This window comes from Sarcophilus harrisii, chromosome 4 (genome assembly GCF_902635505.1).
Source record: "Sarcophilus harrisii chromosome 4, mSarHar1.11, whole genome shotgun sequence".
Taxonomy (NCBI): domain Eukaryota; kingdom Metazoa; phylum Chordata; class Mammalia; order Dasyuromorphia; family Dasyuridae; genus Sarcophilus; species Sarcophilus harrisii.
The window spans coordinates 134796880-134801501 of NC_045429.1; the positions used below are offsets into that span (position 1 = coordinate 134796880).

The 4622-nt window shown below is 40.6% G+C and overlaps 1 long non-coding RNA gene across 1 annotated transcript; it reads right to left on the bottom strand.

The window, feature by feature from the left end:
- Positions 1–391: 391 nt before the first annotated feature.
- LOC116419130 lies at positions 392–2660 on the bottom strand. Its single transcript, XR_004229397.1, has 3 exons — positions 2534–2660; positions 2055–2168; positions 392–1088 (listed from the first exon to the last, which is right to left on the bottom strand). It is a non-coding gene; the product is annotated as an uncharacterized LOC116419130 (long non-coding RNA).
- Positions 2661–4622: the final 1962 nt, after the last annotated feature.

The window sequence follows — 4622 nt, forward strand, 5'->3', positions numbered from 1 at the left end:
TTGAGCCCTTTTTAGCTCATGAACCTTTAATGTCATCCAATTCTCACCTCTAGTTCCTAGAAGGTACAGCATGTACAGTCTCCCAGTGAAATGAGTGCAATGAAAGCTGGCCAGACACTAAAGTCTCCAAGGTCATCTGCTTCATCCTAGGCCATCGCCAGTCGTCCTGACTTTTGTCTTATTACTAGATTGTGATGATTCTGGGGGAAAGAGTAAGGCTGATGACTTTGTGTAGCTCTGCCTTCCTTAAGTCCAATTTTCTGCAAGACAAGCCATCACCTGTGACGTCACTGGTCCTCTTGAAAATGAAGGACAAAAACTAACAACTTGCCAGGACTTAAGTTAATGCTTTACAAATAGCTCATTTTTAGATTAAGGAGGACTGGGAAATATTTCTGGTGGAAGATGGGATTTTAGCTGGGATATGTAGGAAGCCAGAGGCAGAGATGAGAAAGGAAAGAATTCCAGTTATGGAAAAATACTCAAATTTGGAAGATGTTCTTTGTGAGAATGTGCTTAGTTTTCACTGTGTTGTATTTTGTGGTCAGCTTGCAGAATATCTTTATTTGATTCTGAGAAAAATCTTCCCTTCCTTATATTTTCAGTATAAGGGGCTATTTCATTTTTTTTTTCTTTGTATTCCCCAGCACAAAGTACAGTAAGAGCTCAATATGTATCTATTGAATTTGTTGAATTGCTGAGAATATTGGAACTTTGGTATTGCGAATATAGCCATTTGGGAGCCCATAATTATTTTTGTGCCATGGCATTAGAGTAAGACTTCTCGGGAGGACTCAGAATCAGAGAAGGCACAATCATTGTATTGGGAGGAAGGCAATACAAATATCATGTAATTTCTCCCTCTCATCTCCCAAAGACCTTTATTTCAAAACTCTTTAGAAAATAAGGTGACACAATTGAAAGCTAGAAAATATTTTATGGTTAATTTAGTCTAATCCCCTCATTTTTCTGATGAGGAAACTTAACTGGTGGTGACGGTGAGGAGTAATTTCCTGAAGGTCACACAGATAGTAAATATTAGGGCTAGGATTCAGAGCTGGGATTCCTGATTGGGTCCTCTTCCATTCCTATGGATTCAAGTAAATTCAAGAGACATACATTAATCACCTAACATATGTCAATCATGGCACTGAGTTGATATAAGTGTTTTCAGCCAGAAGGGACAAGAACTACATGTTTTTAAAAGTTGTACTGATATCCTTTATTTTTTACATCACAATAATTCCAATATACTTCAAAATCCAGCAAAACTTCCTTTGTCAGAAAGAACAAAGAATAATGAAAAAGGGCCGTTCAATAAACCAATACATCTACTGTGACTCCTGCATATACAATACTCTTTTCTCATAGTTGACTACCTCTCCAATTACAGAAGAGAGATAATATATTAATATATGTAAACTAAATAAGAACACAATGGCAGTAAATATTCTTTTAATGCTCTTTCTTTTAGAATTCCACTTTTTTTCTTTGTTTCAAAAGGGAGAATGGCTAAGTGTTTTATTTTCACTTGAATATATCTGAAATTTTGGTAATTGGAACTCTTACGTATTAACTGACAGTTTCAGCATGTTTGTATCTCCCTTTCTAGTTAGAGAAGTGCAGTGATACCTTTCTTGATTCTTAAAGGAAAGCTGACCCTCCCTTTACAACCTTTTTGGATTGACCCTTAGACTAACCAGAAATTCTTTTATTTGCCATTGTGTTCATGCCATGTTAACAACAGAAACAATAGTTTGCTATGCCCTGAAAAATCAGCCTTATTGTTGTAACATGCTCCCCCTTGTCCTCTGTCCCAACCAAAAGCAGGACAGTCATCAATTGGGAACCCACTTGAATTTCAGCTGTAAGAAGAATACATTTTATACAGGTAAATCCTGAGTGACCTTTCCTGTGGGAGCCTTCAAGAAATGACAACAGAAGCTTCACTTGGGTGAAAGGAGGACTGGTTATGGACCACTATTAAATAGTCAGTTCAAACCTGTATTGTTTCCATCACTGGAACTCTCTCTATTCCCCTAAGGCATACTGACCTCCTGATTTTAGACCAAGTCTCTTCTAGATTGGGTAGAAAACATGGATTTAGCTGGCTGTGCAGCTGCTAAATCAATTTTTGGCTTGTATGCTTGGCAATTCAACTTCTTTCCCTACAATGAAAACAAGATAATCAGTAATATCCAAATGAGATTCCCTGTCTTGCATCTTCTTTACTATCTCCTATCTGTATGTCAATAATAATTTTTATTTAGATGGTCACAGTACAAGCTCATCAGTCCTGGAAACAGAATGTATAAGCAATAATAATCTCTACAGCACTGGTATTGCTTCTGTTTAACAGACTTGGAAACTTGAGGTAGCAATGGAGAAAGAATTTTCCAGGGTTACAGTGGTCAGTTTAATCATAAAATAGAATTTTAGTTTGTTAATGGACTGCTTGTTCCTATCCACGTGACCTATTTAATCCCACATTTTCTTTTAAAGATTTTTTTTCATAATTTAAAAAAAATTGTACCTGAAAGTGGTTGTAATAAAATCAGTTGCACATATTTCCTTTCTTCTTTTCTCAGCAATGTCCTTGGAAACTGCTTTCTTCGTGGTGCAGTGGATAGAGCTCCCGCCCTAAAGTCAAGAGGACCTGAGTTCAAATTTGATCTCACACACTTAACACTAACTAGCTGTGGGGCAAGTCACTTATCCCCAATTGCCTCTGAAAAAAAAAAAAGAAAATTGCTTTCCTCTATTCTTGTCTTTCTTCATATTCTTTTTGCTCATCCTTACTACTTCAGAAGGAAATGCTTCAGATATCTTTGGTGTCTTCTGGCATCAGCATGGGGTGAGTGGGTTTGAGCAAAGTTTGGAGTGGACCCAAGACAGACTCAACTAACTAGACCAAGGTTTGGTTTTTTTTGTTTTGTTTTGTTTTTTTCTCCCTAATTAAATGTCCTTTCCTAAATGTATTGTGCATTAGACAGGCCCAGCAGATTTTTTCTTCATGATAGATTTTCCACAAATGGCTTGGTTTTTGGTGATGCCTGGGAAACAAATTTGTCTTTTTTTTTTTTTTTTTTTCAAATTTATCTTCAAAAGACCTTGATTTGAATTTTTGCTCTGCTATTCTATGCCTATGTATTTTTGAGTAAATTATTTGACTGGATCTTAATTGCTTTATCTGTAAATAAAAGGGTTGATCAAGATCTGGGATTCAATGAATTTGCTTTTTACTTTTATTTTAAAATACTTTTTGAATTTTCAAATAAATAAGTTTTAAATTGTTTTTGGAGTTCACCAATTCTCTCTGCAGTTGGGTATTATTTTTTCATCATGAGTCCATTGGAATGAATTTTCTTGGATCATTTTGATCCGAATAACCAAGTCTTTCATGGTTCATCATCATTACAGTATTACTGTTAGGGTATAGACTGATCTCTTGTATGAACTTTTTTTTTTTTTTTATTAAAGCTTTTTATTTACAAAACATATGCGTGGGTAATTTTTCAACACTGACCCTTGCAAAACCTTCTGATGAACTTATTTTTAAAAAGAATATTTTTATATCTTTCAATATGACTGATATTACAACCTTATTTATTTTATGCATCTAAAGACCTTTTAAGAGATCCATCAACTTCACCAGTTGGTCTAACAAAAGTGGATCCAGGGTTTGGAACCTTTTTGTGAGTCTTTGGAAGCCTGGGGAGACTGTTTAAAAAGGAGATGCTGGATTTCTGTGGGTAAAAATATTTACTTTTCCCCCCCTCCCCCCGTTTAACTTCATGGCCTCCGGTGGTCCAGGAACCCCAGGTGAGCATCCTTTCCGTCTCTAAGGCTCTTAGGATGCTCTTGTCTGGTCCTACCTTACTCTCTAGTTTCCCTAGGGAGGGAGTATCAGAACGGTTACCAACGCCCCAAACTGCAACTTCTCCAGGCGTCAGTCCCTAAGGCCACCGAGTTCCCACCCAGGCTTTCCTCTTTCCCTGTTGGGTTTGCAGAGCTCAGCTGGGATGGGGAAGGCAGCCTCTCCGCTCCGCCCCGGGGCCCGGGCTTCCGTGTGCCAGGCGCATCCAGCCCGGGTTTTGCTCGCAGCCCGCCGCTCCTCCAGCCGAATCCCTCTCCAGCCTCCGCGGCCTCGGCTGCTCCTGCAGCCCGGGGAGTGCGCGAGGCAGCATCACACGCCATCGCAGGCTCTCTGGATCCTTACCCCGCCACCTCCTAAGCTGGAGCGCGCGGGCGGGGACTGCTCGCCTCCCCGCGCATCCCCTCTCGGGCTCCCTCGCGCGCGCTCCAGAAAGGCGGGCCCGTCGGGGAAAAGCAGCCGACCTTGGGGCCGGAAGCCTGGGCCGCGATGCCTGCGGGGGCGGGGAGCAGGGACTATTTTCTCTCCCCGGCTCCTCGCCTAGCCGCCCGTAATGAACAACATTCCTGGGCTGCGGCGCTCGCGCTCCCTGCTCGCTGCCTATTAGCTGTTCCGGCTCCCTCCCCCTGCTGCATGTTTTCCGCCCTAGTAAAGATCGTGCAACAAAATCAGCATTGAATGCCCTTTGCAGAGGGAGCTGGAGCTGGTCGAGGGAAGCGAGGGAAGGGCTTTTTTTTTTTTTTTTTTT